The sequence below is a fragment of the Corvus hawaiiensis genome, chromosome 17, assembly GCF_020740725.1.
Source record: "Corvus hawaiiensis isolate bCorHaw1 chromosome 17, bCorHaw1.pri.cur, whole genome shotgun sequence".
NCBI lineage: Eukaryota > Metazoa > Chordata > Aves > Passeriformes > Corvidae > Corvus > Corvus hawaiiensis.
The window spans coordinates 12319409-12326418 of NC_063229.1; the positions used below are offsets into that span (position 1 = coordinate 12319409).

The window sequence follows — 7010 nt, forward strand, 5'->3', positions numbered from 1 at the left end:
GAACCTGTTAAATGTGTACAGTTCTACCTGAGGAGCTCTGTGCATCTCTCAGTGTAATGAAATGGTTGTGCCACAACCGACTGTAAATAATCAGGGGAGCATCCAGCATCATGCCAGGGAGGATATGCACAGAGGAGTTTGAGCTCTCCTGATTCTGAGGGGGTTAGACTGGTACTAAATGGCCACAAGATAAAGAAGAATCAAAGCCTCTGCTCCAAATCATCTCGAGTGTGTTTGATATGTTCATCTACAGTATTGTGTGATCACTGGGTCTGTGCAGAAGGCAGTGACAGTGGGGATTTGTTCAGTAGCCACTGTATTACAGTCCTGGATTCAAATACCTCACATTTTAAAAATTCTGCCTCGTTACAAGCACTGAAATATCAGCACATTTGCTGATAAACACTTACTGTGTTTATAATTTTCTTTTATAAGGACTGGTATAAGTCTGTCAGCATTATCAACCCAAGGCATCTTCTCTGTGTGAGGAATCCTCGAAGTTCCCTGCACAAATCACAATCACAGTTAAATGGTGCCTCCTTTATGCCACCACCTTATGAACACACAGCCAAACTTGCAGCAGGCAGCCTTGCCACCTATGTACAGTTATTAATGCTGAAGATTTGCATCTGCTTTCAAGAAATAGTAGGATTAAACACGGATAACACAGAAAAAGTCCAGGCACCAAGATAAGCATCTTGTCCTAAATTATATCTCTCATGTTTCCTAGCCTTCTAAGTTGTTAGTGCCACATTACCAGGCAGCAATGACACAAATCAGACAGTCAGTGACTCAACAGGCAGGAGATTACCTCATCCAAATTTCCACGCATCCTTTCAACCCAGTTGCTGCCAATGTTGGTCCTTTTACCTTCTGTGACTTTCTGTGCCTGCATGAGGACTTTTCTAAACACACCTCCCAGTGTATTTGTGGTGCCTGTAAGTAGCCTGACTCCTAGAAATAAGACTCACAAGATAGAAACATGAAATGACAGTTACATGTCTATATCTCACTGGGGTTACCTTTTTTTTTTCAGTCTCTAATGAGATGTTTCCAGAATAAGAAAAATGGTAACGTCCAGCCCACTAACTATGTATTTTTTTATTGATAGGTCTCAGCACAGAGCAAACCAATATTCAAGGGGAGAAAATGAATTATCTGGAGTCAAATGTAATTTTATTTTGGTATGCCAACAATCAATAGAAGAAATGCACAGTCATTTCAGTAATTGCCACAGCTTCATGACAAATACTTCCTAGAAACTCCTGGCTAGGTGATCTCAGCATCCAGTGTTACTGAGGGGTATCTTTAATGCAGGTTAGCTCAGACGTTCAGAGACACATGCAAATTATGCAAGCATGTGTGCTATTTAATTTTAATATCCAAGGTCATGAGTCAGATTGTCTCGTGTAAAAATCTTGTAGTGGAAAACAAAGCTTAAGTGTGAGAATTTCACATTCCTTACCTGCATAAAAGGTAGAAAATCCAATTAAGTTGTTAAAACCCCATATGAAGATCTGAAGACACTTCTCCCAAGGTCTAAAGGCACAAGACCACCCTCCACATGGATCCTGTCACAATTAGCTGTGCCTCGTGAAGCTGCCGAGGCAGCTGTAAATCCTGCTCTGAAAACTGCTGAGCAAAACCGAGCTCCCCTCAGGAGCTGCTGCTCCCTCACCTTCTGCTCTACTGCTCAGCCCAGGGGACTCTGTCCAGCATGGAACACCAGGAGAGGAGATGCAGCATTCCCACCTGGACATGAAAGAAGAGATGTTGTTGCTGCAATAATGGTCTGGAATTGGGCTGCCAAATCCAGCAGTCCACAACTGAGCTTCCAAAGGTTGGGTGGTCTGGGCTGTGTCCTGTGGCAGCAGCTCAGGGTGTACAGATGTATTTACATTTGTAGTCTCTGATGAGGTGAGGAAGAATTCAGGCTCAGGAATGATGGAGGAGAGATGGAATGGCTGCAAGATGCTTCACAGCTCCAAAATGTGAATGATGTGGCTGATGGAGTAATAACTGATCATGAGTTTTGACTGGGGCCCACAGTAGTGTTTTGGCTGTTTTGAAAGACTGGATATTGCTCTGCTTGTGGAGTTCATGGCATTCTGAGGGACTTTTGAAGCTCAAGGAGGCCTGATATTAGTCTGTTTTTAAAATGCCTTCAGGGAAACAGAGCAGTGGAATCACCAGTTGTGAGGGGGATTACAGAAGAAAAAAAGTAAAAAGCGTATTTTTCAAATGTGCATGACTTATTAATTTACTTTCTCTGAATTTTCCACAAGGAATGAAATCCTGTTTTACTGAAATACTTTGGGATTTTTTCCCAGTGGCCATTTGTCTCAGAGTTTTCAGTTATGCAGATCAGACACTCGGGAAACGGAGAACATCTTCATTTCCCTTTTTGTTCTGAAACAAGAAATATTCTTTATGGCATCTGAGGGAACTTCCAAAGTATGAAAGAGACTTTAAATTATAATTTCTCCTTCAAAGAAAAGCTATTCTTTCGTATAAAGGGAAAAAAAGAAAACAAAACAACAAAACATTTGAAGAGTGTTCAATCAAAACAAACTTAGCCTTGAGTGTTGTTATGAGAATAGAAATTTCTTCTGCCAGAAATCTTTCCTACAGGTAATGCTATCTTTTTCAAATGTAACAGAAAGTAAAGAGTAAGGTTCCTACTTGTAGCGTAATTAGCAAATCTTGGAAGAAGAAAGGGAATAAAATATTTTGCACATGTTTTTGCAGGGTAGGAAATGGAAAGGATAAAATAATTCTGGTTGGAAAAAAACCCCAGCCCAGGCATAATTGTACATTAAAGAAACATTGTCGTGTACCTGTCCCTACAGGAGCAACGTGCCTGCGGTTGGTCAGACCCAAAGAAAAGACACTGGGTTCATTAATTTGAGATGAGAGTGAGAATGCCTACAAAGGAACAGACAAAATAGTTTCCCAACCTCCTGCTGGGAACGTGCAAGTTCAGGGTTGCACACAATTCCTAACACCTAGGAAAGAAGGAGTGGTTGTTTCACAGGGACGATGGGTAAATGCAGCCAGGATGCTCAGGTTTGTTCCGTGTTCACAGTTGTCTCAGTCTGGGGTGGTGACTTTATTTGGCACAGACACCCGAAGTATTCCTGGTAAAACCTTCCTTCAGTCCAATCTGACCCACAGCACCTTCACAGAACGAGTCTGTCTCCTGCACTCAGCAGCAAGAGGGATCCTTTGGAGTCTGCCCAATTCACATCCCTGCTTTGCCACAAACTAATCCTGTGTTCTAGTACAGGAATTGTGGCATCACCTCTGCCATCTTTCCCACACTGACCTGATCTTCCTGCTGACTTCCACATCTACTTATTCTGACTGCACACACAGAATAAGTAACAAAATGTACCAAGTGTCCAAGCTGACCTGTGCCTGCAACTCCATGGTTGCAATAACTGTGTTTAAGCTGAAACACAGCTCTTTTCTGCAAAGCCTACAACTTTATGCTGTTTTCTCAACCCATTTTTAACTGAGGTTCCTCATTTTATACTGTGACCACACACTACATTTGTTCTTGCTAATTAAACAGCATGACTAAAATGTGGATTGCAAATATAATAATCTGGCTGTTCTTTCCTGAAATGGTTGTTCTGTGTACCAAGGGATGTTAAATTAAAAAAAAATCCAGTCTAGTTGTGTTTGGCCACATGTAGCCACATTAGCTCAAAAAAGACCAAATAATGATTGATTAGCACTTACATATTCAAAGTTTTTGTGATCTTCCATTTCTCTGCCCCCATGCTACTGAGTTTGAATTGCTTCCCTACAAGCCTGTGCATAGCAAAGTACAAGCAAATATTTTCAGAATCCATCTCTCACCCTCAGGATCCACACTTGATTTTGATATAAAATGTTATTAACTTTAGCTCCCAGTACAAAAGGTCTTGATCAATAATTGTTTCTACCTGTCTATCTTATTTCTGTGTATCTTCTAGGACACCTTTTGGGCTGCTGCCAATACATTTTGGTTTGTAAGCACATAACAGTGTATCATACACCTCAAATCTATGTGGGTTTATCTTATCTTTTCATTAGGTAGAAGATGGGGTTTTTTATCTACATAGATTAGATTAGTTTAAGGTCACCCTGAGAACAGAAAGAAGAGAAGAGAAGAGAAGAGAAGAGAAGAGAAGAGAAGAGAAGAGAAGAGAAGAGAAGAGAAGAGAAGAGAAGAGAAGAGATAAAGGATAAAGCAAGGAAAAAATAACAAGGGCAATGCAAGCTGTTAGAAAATGGAACCCATATATTCTAATGTAAATCATCCTGTATCACATCTAGCCACCTCTTCAAATCATTCTTACTGATTTTTCAAATCTAGGAATACAAGAAGCAAAAGTAGACAACCTTAAAGAGGATGCTGTGAACACCTGCCCATCCTCTGTCTCTTGACAGTTCTCCAAAGACACATTGTCACCATTTGGCCATAATATTCAAAAGATCAGGTAGTACAGCCAGATGATCCTAAATACCTGCTTAAATTGATTAAATAAATATTTAAATTTTTACCTGGTCAGTGTTTAATTCCTGAAGAAGCAAAATCACTGCAGATTATTGTCTTTATTGTCTTTATTGACCACAGTGGAAATACCAAAACCTGTGGAAACAACACAGTCACAGAAACTGATAGTTTCTGATCTTGTAAGGTACTCCACAAGTATACCAAAATAACTAAAAGGGGGGTGGAAATTCACTTATTCTGTCAATAATTCAGTCCCCAAAGATGGTAAAATCAGCAGAAAATAAGCAGTCTGGCATATTCAGTGGCTCCATATCTCACCCTTTCACTCAACTCAAAAATAAAACTCTCTTGCTGCATTCTTTACTTGTTAAAAATCCTGAACTCGAGAAATTTTCACCACCCATGGTGATACCACCAGGTGACAACTCACCCTGGCGTGCATATTTACCAAGAGCTGTGATAAGAAAAACAACTTCCTGCAGCACTATTGTGAATATATTTTAAAACAACTCTCCTTTGGTAGTGGAGGAAGAGCTGTGAGTGAGCAACCACAGGTAAAGAAAGCAGGAGCCCCTCTGCCACCTGCACAACTTTAAACATTCACTTTGAAAGGACTGGGCAGGAACTCCACAAAGGGATAAATCACACTCAACAGATCGAACGGTTTTGGTTCATAAAATCTATTCCTGGTGCATAGCTACATTTTAGCTAATTTCTGGGTGATTTACCTTCACTTGCCAATCTGCATTTGGAACATTAGTGAAACATTAAAAATTCTTCAGGGTAAAATAAAAATCAAAGGAGATTTTGAGTGTTTGGAAAACAGTACGGAAAAAGAGGAAGTGGTACAGAAGAAGGAGCATTGTGCCTGGAGGTAGCAGGGGAGGTAACTCCTCTCCTCTCTATTCTCTTGATAAAGGAACTCTCTCCCTCTCAATGTTCATTCTCCTCATTTAACATTCGAGGAAACTTTCTGAGACAAAACATTACATGAGTCTTTGAACTCTTCATTGTTGAGAGTCAGTCTCTGACTCACCAGAAAGGGCAAAGATCTCCCTTATAAAAATGTTGCTACCAAGACACAAATATCATCAGCTGGCTAATTGGGTGGGAGGGGTGAAGGGAGCAAAAACCCTGCAATTGGATTAGACTGCATCTGTTCACAGGGATGGAATCCACTTCTGTAAATCCACTTCTGTAGCCAGAGTTGTTCACGGCCTCAGGGAATTTTCAACCTGTAACCTCTGACTCAAGCTTCAATGGATTTAATTGGAACACAGCCCTAAACAATCATCAGGCACTGATATGGTTTTACAACCATATATATTTAAGGCCCTGATGCTTGACATGTTATGTTTAAAAGAAGTTCTGGAAAGTGCATGATTTCTATTAGATTCTCCCTTCTCATGATCTACATTGTTTAACAAGATCTGCGCTAAAGATGGAATTTTGGAGGCAGAGCGAGTGGGAGGCTGTGAATAGTTTATTCAAAAAAAAGTTAATTAGAACTGAAATTATTCACCATTTTGAGTCAAGCTTGGCAAATATCTTGGGCTGAGCAAGAAAAAAAAGAAAGTGGGACATCGGTGACCATTCACAAAACTTGCAATCAGAGATCTCTGCATCCCTACCTTGTCCCAGGGACCATGACATTCATCTCACACAGGGACACGTGGGTTCAAGTGTTCCTCCTGCTTGCTTCAGAGCAGGATCTGGGGAATGCAGCCTCCCATTTCCAGGTACAAGCTGACATCATCAGCAACAAAGATTCATATCTCTTATGAAAAGAAAGAAAAAATGGGTGATATTTTGAAATATTTAACTGGTTGGTCTGAAGCAAATGAGAGATTCCAAATTTGGTTTTTTGTTTGTTTTTTCTTTTCAAGTGGAACAAATTAACTCCCTCCCTTCCCTTAAATTTACCTTCCTTTCCAGGGTGAGTCTCCTAATTCCAACAAATGGACTTCTCATTGTGGTCTTCAGGGGGATTCATCTCACCTAATTTCAGGTCCCTATAATAGACAAAATACCTTTGAGTTTAACCCTCCTGAGATCACTTACTCATCTAAGCTTTTCCATATACCTGCTGCCCAAACAGTGAGTCCCATGTAGGGGGTTTAATTTCCCCAGCAGACCAGCAGGGGTGATGAGCAGGGGGTGCATTTCCATGTCAGTTTTCTGTATTTGGTGATGTGAATCCCATCCTTGATGCAGCCCTTTTTCCCCACCTAAGACTTCTATTAAAAGCAAGCATAAAGCCCTTTCATAATCCTCTGTCTTTGCTCTGATACCAAGATACTTTAGAAAACAGACAAATTGGTAACCAGTTATTCTAGCTTTCCTTTTCATTCCATAAATGCAAATTAAAAATACTTATCTGCTGTATAAAGACTTGCCATGTTTAAATAACTATTATCCTTTAAATATATTCAAGTGATGTAGGAATCATTATTCTAACAGATAGAATAGGCATTAAATCCACAGGGGAGTCATTATAAGATGGCTA

General features: G+C 40.2%; 1 long non-coding RNA gene across 1 annotated transcript; it reads right to left on the reverse strand.

The window, feature by feature from the left end:
* Positions 1 to 4567: 4567 nt before the first annotated feature.
* LOC125334625 lies at positions 4568 to 6490 on the reverse strand. Its single transcript, XR_007207183.1, has 3 exons — positions 6428 to 6490; positions 6136 to 6281; positions 4568 to 4639 (listed from the first exon to the last, which is right to left on the reverse strand). It is a non-coding gene; the product is annotated as an uncharacterized LOC125334625 (long non-coding RNA).
* Positions 6491 to 7010: the final 520 nt, after the last annotated feature.